Source organism: Lepidochelys kempii, chromosome 10 (assembly GCF_965140265.1).
Source record: "Lepidochelys kempii isolate rLepKem1 chromosome 10, rLepKem1.hap2, whole genome shotgun sequence".
Taxonomy (NCBI): domain Eukaryota; kingdom Metazoa; phylum Chordata; order Testudines; family Cheloniidae; genus Lepidochelys; species Lepidochelys kempii.
The window spans coordinates 60268848-60289830 of record NC_133265.1 but is presented as its reverse complement, the minus strand read 5'-3'; the positions used below and the strand labels follow the sequence as shown (position 1 = coordinate 60289830).

The 20983-nt window shown below is 39.5% G+C and overlaps 1 protein-coding gene across 1 annotated transcript in view; it reads right to left on the bottom strand.

The window, feature by feature from the left end:
• PRTG (protogenin) overlaps positions 1-20983 on the bottom strand; it is a 112552-nt gene that overhangs the window by 21505 nt on the left and 70064 nt on the right. The window lies entirely within an intron of this gene.

Here is a 20983-nt window from a genome sequence, read left to right as displayed (position 1 = left end):
ATGTATTTCCATTTTTAAAAAACTGTGCCTATACACTGCCCTAGGCATGTGTACTAGATAAAATGTATGGGTGAAATACACAAACAAAAAGTTATTATAGCAACACTATCACATTATACTTTAAACAATCTTCTATATGTGCATTGTGTGACTTATAAATGTACAAGTAATTTATAAATATTTTTACTAGTTAATTTGTGAATGTTTAGGGAGGTTTTCTTTTTTTAAAGGGACTTGGAATTTCCTTAGGTAACTACAATTAAAACACAGCTCTGAATATACAGAATGACACTCTGAAAGATTTAAAATACCAGAATTTCACATCTCAAATAGTTTACACTTCAATTTAAAGATAATTGAAGATGGAACAGAGATTGTCTGTGGTACTCATTTCAGAGTAGCAGCTGTGTTAATCTGTATCCGCAAAAAGAGAAAGAGTACTTGTGGCACCTTAGAGACTAACAAATTTATTTGAGCATAAGCTTTCGTGAGCTACAGCTCACTTCATCGGATGTATTTCCACTGAATGCATCCGATGAAGTGAGCTGTAGCTCACGAAAGCTTATGCTCAAATAAATTTGTTAGTCTCTAAGGTGCCACAAGACCTCCTTTTCTTTTTGTGGTACTCATGTTTTCCAAGTAACTAAAAGGGAAACGATACATTTTTTCTTTCTACAACATTGTGAAAGTTTATTTGGGTAGAAACTAGACCATATGACAGATGTGAGTCAATCCCACTAAACAGTCTAGCTTTCTGTGGCTTTGGATGGCTCTCGCTTATTTGTCTAAACCTGAAAAGGCTCCATATATCCCTTTTGTAGCTTTGTTCTATCCCCTTGAAGGGCCTCAGGACAAACACCACCTCACACCCCCTTGCAGTAAAAACATCACCTCTCCTACTGCCCACAATCAGCAAAGGGGGGTGGGGAGCTGCTGAAAGAAATTGCCTGACTTTATCATTTAGGTATCTGATGGCTACTGAAATAAGGGATCTATTTCAAGAGTTTCAAAATCTTTATGAAAAGTCTAGGCAAATTTCAGAAATCCTGGTTTAGTTTGGCTAATTTTTTCTTTAGAGTAACATAACGCAGTATTTCTACTAGTAACTTGCATATTGTTTTGGATCAGTTCCTTCTATTTAAACATTTTTCTAAAACAGGAGGAGAAAAGCCATCTCCCAATATTATACTAGTAATACACTTTAAAACATTTGAGCTATCCTAATGTTAACTAGTTTGGGTTACAGTTTTCAATATGAGCCTTACTAAAGAAGATTTTGGTCCATGTTCTTAAAAGCTGACTTGAAAGTGATACCAGAGGCCTGGATAAACACCTAATTTTGATCTTTTGTGCTCGTCTTTTCTTTTAGGAAACCTTTTCTTTTGTTGCTGCCCAGTGGGAGGAACGTAGCTCATTGGTCCTGCTCTGTAAGATGACAGCACTGCCCCTAAATCCACCCCCTCAGAGTACAATCAGTTTAATGGAATTATGTAGAAAGAGGCCATCTTTGGAATAAGAAAGGGGGTAAAGAATACCCAGAAGAGTCAACAGAGCCTTAATTAACCCATATTTCTAACATGGATACATCCGCTAGGAATTCATATAGTGAGTCTAATTTGCAAAGTTGTGCAATACTACGAGTATCCATGTCTATATTTAGTGAATCGAGCAACAATACACTACAGGATAAAACTAGCTAAATGATTCTATAACCACATTTCAACAGAGACACGATAGAGTTAAGGATTTACCGTTCTGGATTAGCAGGAAGAGACCAAGAACACAAATGATTTCCACAATGAAGTTCAACCTTTCCCACTAAGCAGAAACAGTTTTGATAATTTGCCTGATCTTTGTAATCATAGAATGCTTTCTCAAAAAGCATCTAAACAAAAGGGTAAAACTGTGCTACCAAATTTGGTTTAACATCTGTTTAAGTAACTGCCATGATAACACACATATATTGACTGTCAGACGTATAGCATCATCTTACAAACAATACATTTTTATGCTCCAACAGAAGAAATCTATTCACGGCACCCCAAACTTCCCCTGAAGCTATGAAATAAATTTCCTTTCAGAACTAACATTTCTCTGTTGGGCTGTCATTGGCACCCTATGCCATTTTGACCCTTTTGTGCAGCAAAATGAAAACACCATCTATCATTTCTTGTACTTCAGTGACTTTCTAGGAGGTGCACAGTTTCATTGCAAAAACATCTGTGTTTGGTGACTCCCATCCCAAATCCTGAGAATTAGGAATTCTGCTGTTGCAAGCATGTTTACAAAATGCAAGAGTTTCAGGTAGGCTCCTCACAAACAGCTTAGCTTTTTCCCATGGGCATAGTTTGGGAAGAGCAGCGGGGTGTTGCCCCTCCCAAGGGCAAACAGTGGACAGGCACAGAATTTGCCCCTCCATGCATGGCCCTATTGGCCTCAATGGAGCTCCCCCTCCAAATATTGAAGTCAAACTAGACTTATGATTTCTCCTTCATTTGATGGCAAACAGGAATTGCAATGGTTAACTTTCAAATTGCCATGTATAAAACAAGTCAGTAGCAACAGGAAAACTAGCAATGGATGAAAACAAAATATGTACAATCAAATGACCCTTTATTTTATTTTTATTATGCCAAATATTATTTACACATCTCATGCCCAACTGCAGATAGGGCCAACATTTCAGTCGTAGATTCCAATTTTGTGGGTGCCTAAAGCCACCTGAAAGCGTTTGTGCTGGGGCCTATGTCACACACCAACTGGTACTCACAGGTACAAATTAGGTAGCTGGGTACCCAATCTGCACATGCAGTGTATATGTATATGCAATTTTGTGAGCCCAATCACTTACCTGCTCAATTTGCAGATGGAAATTCAGAGGCTGGTTAAGGACAATGAAAAATGTAGCCCGTAACTCCACTGAACTTTAGGGTGACAAACTGAACAGCTGCTACAGAAAAGTTAAATAGTGATCTAGCTAAATTTATCTAGGCATTTATAATAGACCAGTCTTGCCTTTAATACAGCTTTCTATAGCATCTTTAATATTTAATTTGCTGAAGTCAAATCAACCTGTATTTAAAATGACTTAACAGACAGGACTGTGAGCAAGTTGCCTTTGTAAGTCTGTTTCAACACAAGATTATTTCAGTGCACTCTCTGAAACTTTGGCACATGGGATGCATAATGTTAAATTTGCAAAGCAATTTCCAATTACAAGGGTTAATAAACCAGGAAGGAATGGATCCAAATAAGGATTCTTGAACCAGCCATCTGTTATCACCTTCTAGGGATTCCACCCTTGTGTCTCAGGTCAGCAGGTGATCATGCATTTGTGTGGTGGGCCCTCGGTTGTGGAACTCACCCCATCTCAGTACATCTCTTCACACATGTACATTTCTGACTATTTCTGTAACCTTTCTCTTCCCACCCCCTTTTGCTTGCCTCTTTTTTTGTAGGAGATTCTTTGATACGTTGTCTAGCTTCCTTCAGACTTGGACATAATAGATTACTCTTATTAGCCTTTGATATTTCCCATGAACAATACCCTAACATGTGATAGCACTTCTAAAATATGCCTTGAAAAAAATAGCCATTTGCCACTAGATCAGAAATAATATCCAAGAAACTAGTACAACCTCTGTTCTAATGCTATACTCAGTAGTATGTGTTGTTCATAGAAAGTGCTTCAGGAGGAATCTGCACAGGGGAGCTACATGAAAGTACATTAACAATAAAGCTTTATCAGTGGGAAATAAACCCTGAGATGCATAAATTTAATGTTTTTGTTTCTTGGGCATTTTCAAGCAGTCTAAAATTTGGTACAAATACTCCTCTGCATGGCCAGGTTTTTCTGCTCCTGGTACACAAAAATCATATTAACCTTTCAGAATAAATGGATTCTATCTAAAAACTTGTTCCAACAATAGTTTCATCTCTTTGCATGCCCAGGCTCTGCTGTCCTAGGATTATGCCAAGATGAGTTACAGAATTCGTTCTAAGTGGAGCAGCAGCTCAAGCTAACATTGTTGCTTTTGTGAGTTTTAGTCAAACACGTAATGTTAACACAGCTTTAAAAAGTATTTAATTCTGAGTCTTCTGGTCACGATTCTGGGAAACGCTAGGAGCTAAACTTCCTGCGAGTGTAAATGGGCCTACCTCATTTCCACCAGCACGGAAGTTGGCCCTAATGTTCTCAGGTGCTCATATCTTTTCCTCCTCTTCACTGAACAGCAGTTTAATTCTCTAAGTTTTTGCTCTAAGCATTGATATGCTTCCCCAAATGTTGTTTATTGTCTTTTAAAAGCAGCAGCAGCAAAAGGGGCACTCTGACACGTTTTTGGGCCACCTGAAGCTTTTTGGTAATCCTTAGCTCCTCTGACTAACAGTACAGACTCTGCTATATCTTTACTCCTCGTGGGCTGCCCCCTCTCTGCATATTTTGTAAAGACAAAAGTTATTTCCCACTATTTGGAAATGGATCAAAATGTTTTGAGCCCCAGATAGTTCTGTTCTTTAAAAGGAGGTATTCTATATAGTGTAGCCACATGAAAATTAAACAGTAACTGACTCGGGGGGTGGGGAAGTCCACAAATTTAGAAGACTGGAACACAGTTTCACTGACTGTATGTGTCCCTTTTCCAGATATCTTTAGATGCTTTCATACTTCTAAGATGTGTTTCTTGGTCTTATAAACTGGAATAGAGAGGGTTGAAAATTTTCTATCACAACTGTTTTGACAGAATATTGGTTTTAAGAGAAAACAATTTTTTCCAAAGAAAGGGTCTGTTGTTTTTGTCAAAATATTCCAGCCAAAAATCCAAAAGATTTTTAGCTGAAATCTTTTGGTTTTTGAGGTTTATGGCTGAAAAATGGAAAGTTTCCACAGGAAATTTTTTTAAGATCAGCAATAATTCAAATTCCTACCACCATTTTCTTCCAAGTGAGGTCATTTTGTGATGGGGTTGGAATAGAGCAAAGCGTCAAATAGTCTACTAAAAATTTGAAAGTTGCTAACCACAGTCAAAAGTTATTTTTATTCATCTTTCTTAATGCATTCAGGATTTAGATCTAAGATATATTAGCATCTTGATTTAAAGAAAGACCAAAGTTCAAACAACTCCTGCTTCAATGTCTCTTCATGTGAAGGTATATACAACATTTAGAAACTTGAGCCATGACAAAAAACTTTGCTAGACTGGTTGATTGATTACTTAAATAAAATAAACAAAATACCACTGAGCTCATATTTAGCCATTTTCATTTGTAGATCTCTAAGAGTTTCCATTTTATGTTGGGGACACTGAGGCTGAGAGAACTTAAGTGATTCACCAAAGGTCACATAGCGAGCCAGTAGCAGAGCAAGCAGTAGACTAAATCTACTGGCCCTGTTCTATTCACTTTCATCAGTGCCTCCTATTAGTAGGATTGGGGTCTAACAAATTCAATGTTCCTGTAGCTAAAGTTGGATTAATTAGAGTTGGGTTATCCATGGTCAATTATAGGAGAGCTGTTTCTGATAAACTATCACAGCAATAGCTACAGGTGTATAATGATCATCACATACTTGGTACTCAGATTATATGGCAATTGGTGCTCTGTACATATATTCACATTACATAAATGAAATACTGTAGTCACGTCTGACCATCTACTGCACTGAAAGTGCAGTGTGCCTCATGTTATTACTGCAGTGCCCAACCCAGGACAAGACAACTTGAATAAATGACTTTCATAACTTGAAACCATCTCTCTCCCAGACAGGTGGGCAAGTGATTGTTTTGACTCTTGCCATTCCTGAAGGCGATTGGTGTGATCATGATGCCAAAAGCAATTTACCCAGAAAACACAAGGGATGTAATAACCATATTATAAATTCCACCAATGAGGGAAGCTCCCCTAAAGAGCAAGCTGTGATCTAATCAGCTGAGCACAGTGTTGTGAATCTGGAGACCTAGGTTCAATTCCCACCTCTGCCACTGATTCCATGTGGCCTTGGGCAAGTCATTTAAGGGCTGATTGTTGGAAATGATGAGCAATACAAACTCATGCTGAAGTCAATAATAGCTGTGACTGCTCAGCTATTCTCGCCCTTACTTTCTCTGTGCTTCAGTTACCCAATTTGTAAAATGGGAGTTATAACACTTGCCCATCTTGTGAAGCTCTTTGGTGACTATGGATAATAACACAAGTGCGAAGTATTATTAGTATTACTAACAAACAAGAGTAAAAATATGAGAAATTGATGCGAATAACCATAGTATCACTGATATAATCAGGAAATATATTATTAGGGCCACAGTCTACCACTGCCTGCATCCCCTTGGCTTTCCTTCCCTAGTTTCAGAGAGGAAAGACTGTATGTTCCAGCACAGGTCTTTAAGCAGCTGCAGAGGAGGTAGGCCCAGGCAAAAGGAGAAAGAGGTAGATTATTGAAATCTGATTGAATACCATCTAAATAGTGCATGCACTTTAAATAAGCCAAACAGTTTACCTTTCAGTCCCGCAGCTTGAATATTTTCATGTTTTCTATAAGGTATTATTATTACACTGAATTCAAAGCAGGATTCAGCTTTCCTTACTGAGGAAGATTTGTACAGATCATCTCACTTTATTATTGTGCATTACACCCAGGTCCAAATTTTCAAAAAGTGTGTGCGTGCCATTTTGCACTCCTTTGCATACACAATTACCACATCTGCACATTTAGACGGCCATTGTGTACACAAATGGGTTCATACTACAGGCAGAAAATGTGGCTCAGGCTTAATAAAATTATTAATTCTACTAAGCATGGGTCAACTAATAAATTCCCCTTGTCCTACTTCTATAACTGTGTTCAACATCTTTGCTTTGCAGGCATTGACCAGTTTGACTCAGGGTAGTACAATTTTGCCATTTGAACACTGAACACAGAAATTTTTTAAAAATTTTTATTTGTGGGGTGGAGGGCAGTGGTGGGGAATGCAGGATGCAAACATTCCACTTTTTGTTCAAAACTAAGTTTTCATGAAGCTATTTCAGGCACAAACTCAAAGGTTTTGCAGAGAAATTTCACAGCAATTTTTCTACCCCACAGCAAAAACACCCTTTCCCAACTGCCAAAATTGCTCTCTCCCCCTCCCCGCCACCAAAAGAAACCCAGGCAAAATTGAAAAATAATTTGCTTTTCCACAAATGCAAATTTCACTAATGGTGAAAACTGCTTCATGATGTAAGGAAGGTATTATTCCAGGCATGTGAATGCCCAGAAAGCATATTTGCTTATCCTTACAAGTGTGTTTGCTTATCACCAAACCCGGGGCTTTTTGCAAACACAAGGTATTAACTTTCCCATACAACTTTATCACAAGTGCTCAAGTATCAATTCCTGGACAACAACAAAAATCCAGCAGCAATTTATCACTGACCCTAACATTTTGATCACAACATCTGGATTTTAGTTAAACAAATGAAGTTAAAAAAAGAAAAAAAGGAGAGGAGAGAAAATTAAGAAATGTAACTAGCACTATACAGCAAATGTTTTCTTCTGTCCACTCTGAAGTCTCTTTCATGTGCTAATGGTGGCATTTTTTTAAACTCTTCCCCTTTGACTTATTCAGACCTTTAAGGACCTCACACATCTAATGGTTCCTCACATTCACTAAGAACAATCGAGAGAGAGGTCTGGTGGCTGACATGCAGTATGATTAATGGACAATGTTTATTTAATTTTCTACAACAAAAGTTTTCTCTAAGCCTTCTACAAGGAGCTGCTGCTTTACAATTTGGGCCTTCATTAGTAAAATACTTAAGTCCAATAAATAGTGAATTAAATAATATTGCCCAGATATATGTGCCCTTCCCTTTAAATCCACATATTTAAAAGCTTTACTGGAACAAGGAAAGCAACTTTTGTAACAGCACGGTAAGTAGTTGCTTCTTTGTAAGAAATGATGAAAAATTAACTATCATTTACTGTTGTTTCAACTGACTTCTTTTAATAACAGTTGAAACATGCTAAATATTAAGCATTCTATCAGAGGAATGTTATTATTTAGCAATAGACTAGAGCAGTGTCAGTTTCAAAATACAGCAATTTAAGAACATTTATTTTTAAAAAACTTCAGTTAAAAAGATATTTAAAATTAACGACTTTTTGAAAATAATCAGGAAATCTCAGTGGTTTGGTTTGAAATGATGCTCACTGTATTTTTGCATGAAATAAACTAATTTTCTGCCCAGCAAGTGAGTTACTGAATACTATTTGCCTAAAGCATAACTGTTACCTAATCAATATAGCATAATATTCCTAGCTGAATTCCAGTGCATATTCATTTTTAAATGGTGGAGTGTCTAGGACCAGGAATGCCAAGTGGCACAGAGTTTTCTTCAAAATTCCATGCACTCTCACACCGGGCAAAAAATTTTACATTTAAATACTTGAAGGGGATACAGTTTGCTGCATTAGAAACCAGTGGCTTATCTCCAGGCACAATGCAAATAACATCCCTTCTCTTAGCTTCAAGAGAGATCCTTTAATCCAGTTCTTCAAACAGTTGCTACACATTCGGCCTCTCTGTTGTCCCTAAAGAAACAACTGTATCTGATATTTCAGCTGGGATAGCAGCTGGGGGTATAGAAAAAAAACAGAGATCCTCATTGCAGGTAACTGCCCTTCATGCCACTTGAGTAGACATGTCTCCTGCCTCCTCCACCCCCTTTTAGTCTCCATGGTAGTTTCTGCTGTTGGCATATCAAAGCCTGTGTTTTCTCATTCGTATTTTATGGATTCTTGCAAAGCATTGTCACTTGAAATAATGGAACTTCCTTCTTCCTGATAGCTCCCACTGACTACTCAGGAGGCCTTGCTTAGCTGGATTTAATGCCCTATTTAGTTATCTGAAGCCAAGTTGCACCAGTACAGAAAATCTTTATCCAGTGCTGGGGTTCAAGTGGTATGTACTCTGTACATTTTTAATGCCAAAGAATTGTTTTCTCCCCTTTTTAAAGAAAAACAAGCCTTGGAAGTTAAAATGAGCTACAACAAAAATGAGCGCATGTCTTAAGTAATGACAGTAGACCTAATTTCCGGTTTCAAGCTGAACCCCCACACACACCACTTTTAGAGCAGTTACATACAAAGAATAAAATCAGAGAATCTCTCCAACACACAAACTGCCAGTTTTCAAAAGGAAACTTAACTGCACAGTTGAGAAGGCAATAAAACAGCTTTCAGCCCCCAAAATAGTGGTTATCATTTTGGCAGATAAATCATTTTCCGCTAGTTTTTAAGCCATTCAATGACATTACATTTAATCCAAAGAGGCCTAGAACTTACTCATTTTTTTAAATGAGTGTTTGTCATGTTTGTCAGCTGTAACACCCTAATCAATATCGAAACAGATATGTTGCTCATGCAGATGTTATAGCTTTCAGTATTTTAGAACTATTAAACTTGATTACAGGATAAACCAGTAAATTACAGAGTCCTGATGGTGTAATTTAAAATTGACAAATACATGAAACTTTAATTAAAGCTTTGCATTATAAATGAATTGGATAAAATAAAATTTATTTTCAAAAGCAAAATGAAGAGTGATGTATTCGTGGTGCTAGATTTTTTACAAATTCCAAAGTTTCGCATTCTTTATGAACACTAGAATTAATAGCAAATATGGCAAAAGGAGTGTCTTGTGATCATCCAAAGTAAACAATATTGGTTGATACCATAAAAGAATAATTAAGGCTCAATATATTTGCCTTGGAGATAAATATGCACAGGTACTCAGAGTATGAGCCAAGTATAGTCATACAACCACAGAGAAAGGAAAGTGGCCACATCAGTAAAAGTCTGGCACCGAGTTATATAATAAAAATGCCACATTGGCAGCTGATGGTTTTCTGGTGTTTCTTGACAAATATGGCCAGAACAAGCTGACATTTATCCAGGATTCGCTCTCCATGTCATATACTGGTGGTTAAACAAACTGGGCAATATTCAGAACTCATGTTAGTGAATGCCATTCCAACAGAATCCAACAAAGTGGCACCCAATTACGACAGGTCTGAATTTGACCCTGTGGGAATTAGATTTACAGTCTGGATAACGCAATTTGTTATCCCAACAGAGTGAAGCAGTTTATGTTTTAGGGGAGGGTATTTTTGTCATAAAAAATGGAACATAAGAAGTGGGTAATTTTGCAAATGACTAATTTAGCCTGTCTGGGCACATCAGCTCAGTTTATTCTCACTGTGAAGCCTTTTGATATTTAGCACCTGACTGTCCTGGTGCACGTCAAACTTCACATGTGTTAAAAATTACATAATCAAGCATGCTGTGAAAGAGAGATTCTTGATTCCTTCCTTTTCCCACCACCCAAGCTAATGCTTGTACATTCAAGGCCCGGTTATGTCACTGGAACTCTAGGACACAACTTCTCACTGTAGTTGGAGCCTGATTGATAGTAGTTTTACCTGTACCAAATGGCAAAATATTGTACAAGTTTGCAAATTCCTACCATAAAAGACAAACAAAAAACCCACAACACCTGATTTATGTTCAGAATTAAGGCCTCCAAAAAGTAATCACATGAATGGGAGGGAAGAAGGCTTTCCAAAGCACATGTTGCCTCAATGTTTTGCAGGTGAAGGAAATCTAGTTTTAATAAACCTCTCTCCTTTATATGTCTAGTTCTAAAATCTTTTTTTTTTTTTTTAAAGTCTGGAGGAAAGTCCAAAAAAAAACAAAAAAACAGATATGCAGTGTCTGAGGTTAGAAGACAGGCTCATACTTGATAAGTGATGACAGGTCTACAATTTATGATTATAAAGTAAAGAGTATAATATCTCTTTGCTTATTGAGTAGTATCCTATCAGGACTAGCTGGAGGATTTTGTTTTATTTTTGTTAAACACACACATGTATTAAACTACCATGGACCTGGGGAGAGCAAGAGATCAGAACCAGCTGAGGCAAAGGGTGCCTTTAAATGCACCCAGTCTACTTCTAGAGCCTTGGTTTTATCACTTTGCAGTAAGACTGACTCCTCCACCTCCTCCCCCCAAAATCCCTTATGTTTTCGCTGATAAGTACAGTAGCAAGCTTGTTATACACAATCAGGAGAATTAATAGATAAGAGGTTTAGTTTAAGGATGTAATCAGGGTGAGTAAACACCAGGCTGACCAGCTGTAAACAGTGGTAAATAATGATAATATTTGTCCTGGTCACCTACTGAGCTATTAACACACTTTCCACTAGGTAACAATGTAAATATGTCTTTCCAATGTCTACAATATATACAGTGTACCAGACTATCCTTTAGTCACATAACCAACTAAATAAGCTCTCTTTGTTGATCTTTACTGAGAACCAGTGTAATATGGATTAATTTTTATTTTTGTTAAACAAAGGTGAACTTCCGTCCTGTCAACATTTTCACTAGCTCTGAAAATCTGACTCAACATGCAACATTCAAACATACAGAGTCAAGATCAGTAGTTACTGTATTCTATTTTACAGAATGCCATGTGGCATAACTGCCAACACGGAGATGTCATAAATAGGGAAATTCACAAAGAAATGTAAGGATAGAACTTTTTACTTCATGGAAATATACGGGATACAAAATTTTTGGGAGGGTTAAGAGTGGAAAACCTCTGGGGTTCAAAAACATGGAACTTAAAACCACTTCCTTCAGCACCTGATTTTCAGATTATCTCAAATTGGCCTGCAAGGTTGTGTTGCTAGAATGCACACATACTCTGGTTCCCTCAAAACTGGGAATGAAAATTAATTGCTTGGATTTCCAGCTATATGTTTCCATGCACCAAATGGACAATTTTCTGGATGTAAACATTTGGGAATATATTTTGATTCCCACAAAATTTGGGGCTGCAGCTGAAAATCTGGCCCTAAACATCAGGAACAGAATACACTGACAGAGCAGATGCCATGGTCATAAGCATGTTATAAAAATCTATGATAGCCATTGCAAGTATTAATGTCTGTATATACACATTTATCATTTCTTTTTTCACCTTTGTAAGTTTGCTTCTGCTCTGTGGTTTATTTGGAGATTTATTTATGCAGAAAGAGGTCATCAATTTATAGTTAAGGTCTGGAGAAGCCTCCCATTTTAAAGACAATTCTCTCTCTCACACACACACAATTTGATAAAAGCCAAAACTACATGCCACATCTTATCATCAAATTGATTTTGTTTTGCTTTCTTTTTTGCAAACTTTGTGATAAATAAATAAAGGTGTTTACAAGATATTTGGTTGCAAAGCTGCAGGTGGTTGAACTTTATAAAAATTCCTAACTTTTTTTCTGGTCTACACTTATTCCTTTATCTTTTCACTCCAGAATGTTCTTATTCTCTTTACCTCCATGAGCAGTGGTACCTTTGTTTTACTAGAGTTAAGAGTATAAATATGTTCAAGCATCTTAAGTGAAAATTAAATATTAGAATGCCAAGCTTTTGATATAATTCATAGTGCAGTAGGCTGGTTGATTCTTTGAAGGAAACCCTTCTCCAACACAACTTGGGCACCCCAGGCATCAAGAAGGAAAGTTGGCAAACCATTAAACAATTGGCTAGAGCCGGTTGCTTTAAAAAAAGGTACACATCACAAAAAATTTCAGGAGAAACTAATTTTGATTGCATCATTTAAATTTCGTTAAACTTTTATTTTCATGTCAACTGAAACTTTCAAAATTAAATGTTTAAATTTTTTTTTATTTGAAAAAAAAATTCCATTTGCCATCATTTCTTTAGTTTTTTCACCGGGGAAAAGGTGGGAAAAAATAAAATGACAGAAAATGATTTTTTTTTTCTTATTGAGATGAACCTTTCTAAATTATTTTGAAACCTAGTCTTTAAAAAAATCAATTTAATTTTTTTTTTTGGTTTAAAATAAATTTCTTTTGTCAGAATGCAAAATTTTCCACAAATATTTTGGATTCTGTCAAGTCCTTTTCCATCTAAAGAAGTTTGACCAACAGTTTTCAATCAGCAGTTCTCCTGACTGATATCTTCCATTGTGTGATTACAGAACATCTTGAAAAGAAAGATTTTGAGGAACCCTCTGCTAAGACAGCCTCAATCAGGGATCGGCAACCTTTGGCACGCAACCCGCCAAGGTAAGCCCCCTGGCAGGCTGGGCCGGTTTGTTTACCTGCCACGCCCATAGGTTCAGCCGATCACAACTTCCACTGGCCGCGGTTCGCCGCTCCAGGCCAATGGGGACTGTGGGAAGCAGCGCAGATCGAGGGATGTGCTGGCCACCACTTCCCACAGCCCCCATTGGCCTGGAACAGTGAACCTGCTGGTGGGAGCTGCTATCGGCCAAACCTACGGACCTGGCGGGCCGCATGCCAAAGGTTGCCAATCCCTGGCCTAGATGCATCCAGAGGTGAAAGTAAGCCACTGCGGGGAGCCCCAGGCCCTTTAAATCACTGCCGGAGCCCTGCTGCCACTACCCCAAGCGGCAGCAGGGCTCCAGCGGTGATTTAAAGGGCCCGGGGCTCTGGTCTCTGTGGGGAGCTCCCAGGGCCTTTAAATCTTTATTTAAATGCCCCACCTCTTCCAGTTGATGCCACGCCTCTTCCAATTGAGGCCACGCCCCCGCTCAGGACTCCGGCGTACCGGTAAATCCTTTAAATTACTTTCACCCCTGGATGCACCCAAAATAGAGGGAGTCTTTCCAGCTCAACCCTCAGAGAAAAGCACCAAACAAACCCTCAGAGCATGGGATAAGTTCCATTTCATGATCCCCAAATCATGCAGTGGGTTCTGTCTGGTTTTCAATCTAAAGCCCTTAAATATGCCCATCTCGCAAAACAAATTAAGCAAAGTTAACACAGATTAAGCGAAGGACAGGAAATGCCAAAGGTTCTTCTGGAAAGGGGAAGGTGTTGGTGTTTGGTCTCCGCATGCCCCAAGGGTTTTCACCAAGGTTATCAGACCAGTTTTTCCATCTCCTGAGGCCTCTGGGGTGAAAATGGTTATTTACTATATCATTATCCCGAATGCAGCAGACAGGAGAAAGCCTAGGACTGCACATCTTGGCCACCATCCATTTGCCTCTGGGTTTCTAATAAGTACAGTATTAACCACCACTTCCATTTGGAACTTTCTGGGATTCTAATTAGAGCTGTCCTATACAAGGTGTAATTGTTACTGCATAGCAACAATGAAACCACAACTACATTTAGGGAGTGAGTCTCCCTTCCTCTCCTCAAAATTCAGGAGCCTGAATGGCACAAGAAGGGACAATTTGCATTTCCTCATGCCATCCATGATTAATTTGTTTCAGTGTATTTAAGCATGACTATTACTAGCATGGTTTTGTGCTGAGGGCATTGGACTGGAACAGTGTGTGTGTGTGTGTGTGTGTGTGTACTGAAAGCACAAGCGCAGAGAGAGAAGAGTGTAAGAACAGGAGCAGGTGCCTATCTCAATGTGCCCTAAAACAAAATCCACACATTATGTAGAGTCAAAACTCACCCCCCTTCCTTTAGTTTAGTTAAGAAAGAAGCTGACAATAAGGTGACAAAGTTGATTTCAAGGCTTCCACCTGCAGTTGGCCAATCATAAGGCTTCTATCTCTGTCTCTCAAGAGAGACATTCCTGCTTCCAGTATATCTAGGCAGGGTAATGAGTCAGTAGAACCCACTTAGCCCTCTCTCTGCTACAACTGCTAACAAGGGTAACTGTTTCAGTCAAACACTGTCAGCCTGTTACAGATAGAAGAGTTTCAGATATAGCACAAACAGGGCCTATCTGCCTGTACTTACAACACCAAGCATGTTATAGCTGCAGCAATTTGAAAATAATATTGAAAGAGTAATTTGAAGATCTTTAATAAGGGGAAATGAGCTTGTGTCTTTTTATGTCCATTTCCTTTGTTCTGTTTTAATTGGTTTTCACACTGCGCCAGTCCCTCTCCTGTGCTGCACAGTGGAAAGCTTTCCAAACAAATGCCTCTAACAGGAAAGCTAATCTGATCCCCTGACTGCATTTACTCTGAAACCATATGGAAACAAAGGTTGGAGGAGCAGGTTTACAAAGTGTCACAACCTGAGTTTCTTTGGTAGGAGTCAGAACTTCCTAGAGCAAGAGGGAGCAAAGGAAGAATTAAAAATAGAGGCAAAAATGCATAGCATGCACCAAAGGTCTGTTCTTGTGGTAAATTCAAGTAATAATGTTAATGGACTTTTATGCTGGAACTAGGAAACAGTCTGCTGCTGAAAAATAAATGCCAAGACCTTTAACATAAACAAATGTCAACATGAAGCTGGGGATATTTATTTTGAGAGTGACAGGCATGGATCCGGTCACAATGTTTAATTCCATATACATGGTGACTATCATGGCAAATAATCCAGTTAAAAAATAAATAGGGGTGACTGGGCAGACCTACACTGGGGTGGGAGATGTAGTCTGGCAACATACATTAGGAAGCAATATGAGAGTGAGAAAGAGAGTGACATTTAATATTCATTAATCTTAACATGTTTAACATTTAACATCTTTTTGTTGGCATCCCAATTCCAAGTATTCCTCTGTCCCTCCACCTGGCACACTGGTGCCACTCACAAGGAACTGACTTTAAAATATTAGCTCGGCCAACATTCTTCCTGCTAAAAGGAGACTCCCTTTGACTTTGCAGTGTGTAACATTGACCCTCGAGCAGGAAAGTGAATTGCCTTTCATGCACAGATAGGCTTTGCATCACAGACATAGGTGAGGACACAGCTTGTCTATTCTTTGCTTGCTGCCACAGCCATGAAAGTCTGCTTACCCCTGTTCTGACACACACCCAAACCACATTGGCATGAGGATATCTCTGCACTATAGTAACTATACGAGCATAGCTACAGTGCCATAACTATGTCGGCATACCCCATAGTGTAGTTGCACCCTACACAGACTAAAGGGGTTTTTCTGCCAGGGCAGGAACCCCACCAATCTGAGCGATGGTAGCTAGGTTAATGGAAGCATTCTTCTGTCGACCTAGCTGCATCTACACTGGGGGTTAGGTCAGCATAGCTACATCTCTCACAGGTGTGGATTTTTTGACCAAAATTTTAAGTGTAGACCAGGACTAAGGTGAAAGAGACCCAGCTGAATCAAACTCTACACCTGGCAGAAGAGGAAAGTGCCAGGCTGATAAATCCAGCCTCTGCAAAGTAGTGTGGATCACTAACAACCAAGCCAGTTGTTAGATTTATGAAAAGTTAGATTTATGAAGTTAAAGTTAGATTTATGAAAAGTAAGAAGATGAAACTCTAGAGCCAAAAAGCCAATCAGAAACCAGCCTATTCCAATGATCTTTCATGTAATATAGTGACAGACAATCCATGTTCCTGAAAATCTGCATTCCAGCTAGGCTAAAAAAAACCCAAAAACACCTACGTCAGTGTTACAAATTAGCAGGTTTCAGTTTTGTCTTTTTTTCAATCACTCCAGATACATATGTAGAGTCAGCACATTCAAGGTGTCTTGGAGTTACCTATTTGCATCTGCGTTAATAATGTCCAATAACATACTGTATCAATGGTTAACTTAACAGAAATAAAAAACAACACAAGAAACTTCTTTGAAGCACAAAAGTTACAGCTGATTGTCTCTCTCAAGTATTGAGGAAGCCTTCTATCCTGAAACACTTTTTGTACAGAATTCGTTTTCCTAAAACACTATTAAATCTGGACAATATAACTTCAAATTCCTACAATCAGTCTATACAAACAGGCTCTCCACAACCTTGGTACTTAAGGACTCTAACTCAGGATTGAAAAACAACCTTTAAGACATATTAATAACTAGGGAGAGAGACACAGGGATAGTTAACATTGTTATTTCAATCCAACAGCCTATTATTAAGGAATCATAGGCTATTGTTCTCTTTACTTTTGTGTTCTAAATGTATATAATAGGAAAAAGTAAAACGTTTGAGCTTGAATGAAAGAAGTTACAATGAAAATTATAATAGGTATTAAGGCTTTTGAGAATTAAGGTATCCCTCACCTTCTGCCATGAATAGGACCTGGGATACAAAAAAATATTCCCAGGAAGTTTAGAGGGATGTGGGATTAAATTTCTTGCATAAGTAACATTTCCTATAAATCCTGTGTCATGATCTTCTTGTCTGAAGTAAGTGATTTACAAAAAATGTGAGAACAACAACATTTGTGTGGGATGAAGATCAGTATGGACTAAAATAAGAGGGCAATGGCAAAGTCTGAAGTAAATTAATTTCATAGGAGTAGGGTATAAAATAGAATTTTATCACCAGACAAGGACATTTACATACCAATATAGCTCATACGCATATGTGGAGATGCACAACATAATCTGCACAGTTTTCCAGTTTTCAAATGCTTAGTGAATATCAATACCTATGCCCAGAATAGTGCAAAGCCACGCAATTTCACCCACAGGCACAAGTCCCATACAGGCCTACACCTGTTGTTTGCCCCATTAGATCATGTCACAGCACCTGATTCCTAAAAAATTCATTAGGTGCTTATTTGCAAGGGGGGGGGGGAAATAAGAAGCAAAAGCAAAAATAAAATAATATCTGGCAGTTGTTCCAAAATAGGAAGGGGGAGAAGAGAGAGAGCAAGAAAGGGGGTGGGAGGAGAGAAAGTTTGGAAGCCAACACCAAAACTTCTCATGCATTGCCTGTTGATACTGAAAGCATTGCCAGGTTCTGGAGTTACTTGTCCTTTTGTATTCTCTGCTGCTGGTAAGTACATAATAGCGGGAGAGGACAAATATCATGACACGTACAAGCTTCCACGTATTCACTCAATTTGGAAATAACCCTTTTATTAACCAAAATATATAACGTGCCTGAGACTGCTAATTTGACATGCCCTTTCCCTTGTGTTCTCATACACCTCCAGTGTCCTATCAATGCCTACAACTCATTTTGAAGATACTGAAGGTCCCTTAAACCACTGATATTTATTGATAGCCACCCTAAAACATGTCCTTAGGAGACACAAATGGTTGAGAGAACACTAGTTTTCTAAGCCACTGTCTGGTCCACTAAGATTCCATTTACGGTAAACAGGTAATCCAGGGAGATGGGTTAAAGAGTGATTTATCTCAATATTGCCAGGTACAGCAAAGCAAATTCCCTACAAGTTCGTTATTACATGAACACATAACTAATTATCTGAAGTGATATTTTAATTAGCAACAGAAATGAAATAATGTTGTCAAGAATGATTGTGATTACTCATGTAAAATCCAACAAATGAAGAATCCAATTCCTTCCTTTATTGGGTGGAGATCTACTCCTGGAGATTAAATTCTCTGTGGTTTCTTACACTGCAGGGCATAATATTGGAATCATCCTCTACGCATGCATCTGTAAACAAAAGTATTTCCTCATGTCCTGTTGGCTGGATAAAAGTTAAGTGTTCACAAAATTTGAAGCACGCAGCTCGTGTGTGAGTGCAAATCAAGCAGTTCGGCATCTACAGTAACTACCTGAAATTTGAGCAGAACTACCCCAAGCTTAAGCAAGTGTAAAAAACTTAGGTGTGAAAAACTGCCTAAGTAAAATTTCACAGGCCAAATGGAAACCCCTTTGAAAATGCAGCAGTTTGTGACTTGGATGTTTCGCTTAGATAGTAAGGGGAAAAAAAGAATGCCTATATTTCAGGGGCGGGCAAACTTTTTGGCCTGACGGCTGCATCAGCTTTCTGAAATTGTATGGAGGACCGGTTAGGGGAGGCTGTGTCTCCCCAGACAGCCAGGCGTGGGCCGGTCACTGCCCCCTATCCGACACCCCCCCACCCTGCTTCTCGCCCCCTGACAGCCCCCCCCCGGGACTCCTGCCCCATCCAACACCTCCTGTTCCCTGACGGTCCCCCAGAGACCCCTGCCCCATCCACCCCCCCAGCTCTCAGTGCCCTGACCGCCCCTGGACCCCCCACCCCTACCTGCCCCCTGCCACTACATCCAACGCCCCCCTCTCTTTCCTGACTGCCCCCCCAGGACCCCTGCCCCATCCAACCACGGTTTCTCCCTGACCGCCCCTGGACCCCTCTCTCCTAACTGCCCCCCACCACCCCATTCAACCAACCGCTCTCCTTCCCGACTGCCCCCCCGAACCTCTGCCCCATTCACCCCCCCCCTGCTCCCTGTCCCATGACTGCTCCCTGCCGCCCCATCCAACCCCTCCTCTCCTTCCTGACTGCCCCCCGGGACCCCTGCCCCCATTCCCCTCTGACTACCCCAACCCCTATCCACACCCCTGACCATGCCCTGAACCCCTCTGCCCTCTATCCAACCCCCCCATCACCACCACGTGCCTGGAGCACCGGTGGCTGGCAGCACAGCTGCACCAGGACAGGCAGCCTCACCGCGCAGTACAGAGAATTGCGCCGCGCGGCAGCAGGGGATGGGGGACAGCAGGAGAGGGGCCGGGGGGACAGCCTCCCAGGCCAGGAGCTCAGGGGCTGGGCAGGACGGGCTGGATGTGGCCTGCGGGCCGCAGTTGAAAGGCACATTCAATAAATCTTTAGCCACAACTTGTTAAAAGTCAGCACACTAGCACTTACTCTGAATCTTCTTGAAGAATACTATGTAATCAATACATCCATCCTATGGCAGCATAGATGATGCACGGCCGGGGTGGGTGGGGGGGGAAGGATTCATCCATGTAACCTTAATCTGAGCCATAATGTCCAGTTTTAGATACTTGTAAGTAAGTAAGTTAGAGTGATGCAGGCCCATATTTTCAAAACCATGTGTACACAATTACTATGACAGCATGTACAAATTGTGAATGTGAATTTTTGCACATCTATAATTTAAAAAATTTGGGACACAATATGGCAAATTACAGATTTTACATGTGCAGATTTGATTGGTCTAAGAAGTTTCCACTTCTCCCTAAATGCTTATTAGTAAAAGAAACCATCAGATATGATACCTTAATGGAAAAAATGTGTGTGTGGGGGGGGAAATATTTTGTTTGCACCATTCTTCGAAACACATCTGATCAGAGGAAAATTGTTGAACGAAGAAATTCTATGTGAAAAGGGCTACACAGTCCTTTAGAGTTTACATGTGTTTGGAATATAGTTTTGTCAACTGCATAATGAGAAGACCCCCCCCCCAAAAAAAAAAAAAAAAAAAAGAATTTACTTCTTAAGACCCAGAAACACCATCTCCTCCTAAGCTACTCTCTTTTGGTCTCACTGCTCTGTTAAACAGTCAGCTGCTGCCAGATGCTCTGGATAGAAGTGGTTGCAGATGGTCAGTTGTCCAGTTAACAGAGCAGGATGCTTTCCTCAGTCTCTCCTTAACATAACGTCTGGGCTATCTATAGCAGAGGCCATTTGACCTAGTTAAGACTACAGGTCAATTTTGATAATTTAGTCAAGATTAATTCTCCATCCTGTCCGAAGTAAAAGTAAACCATCTTGACACATTAAGAACATGAAGTGTCAAGCCTTGCAGTGATTTTGCAGATTTTACTATAGATCACATCTTTAAAGAAAATTTGAATCCCCCTGTTGCGTAAACAAACAGGGGCACCTTCAACCTATGCGTCTACTTTGCTTGTTTGAACTGCATGTTTATGACTGACATTGACTATAAGCGCTATAGGGAAGGAACTGTGGGTCTAATCCAAAGCCCACTAAGATCAATCAGTGGGAAGACTCTAGCTGATTTAAAACAGGCTTTGGATCAGGCCCCGTGTCTTCTTTTCCATACCCAATCCTGCAAATGCTTTATGTTACAAATTGGATGATGCATGGTAGTAAGCATGCCTACTAGCAAGTATTTGCAGGATTGGGCACTAAAACTATACTATACTGAGCCAACTGTTGGTGGTCAATACATTGCTAGAAATAGTAAAGAGATCAATCCTCGATCCTTTGTAGTAATATTTCAATTCTAATAGACCAGTTACAGAGATATAAAAGCAGATTACCATTCAGAAAGTGACTTGTATTCCTTATAGATTGCTGGTC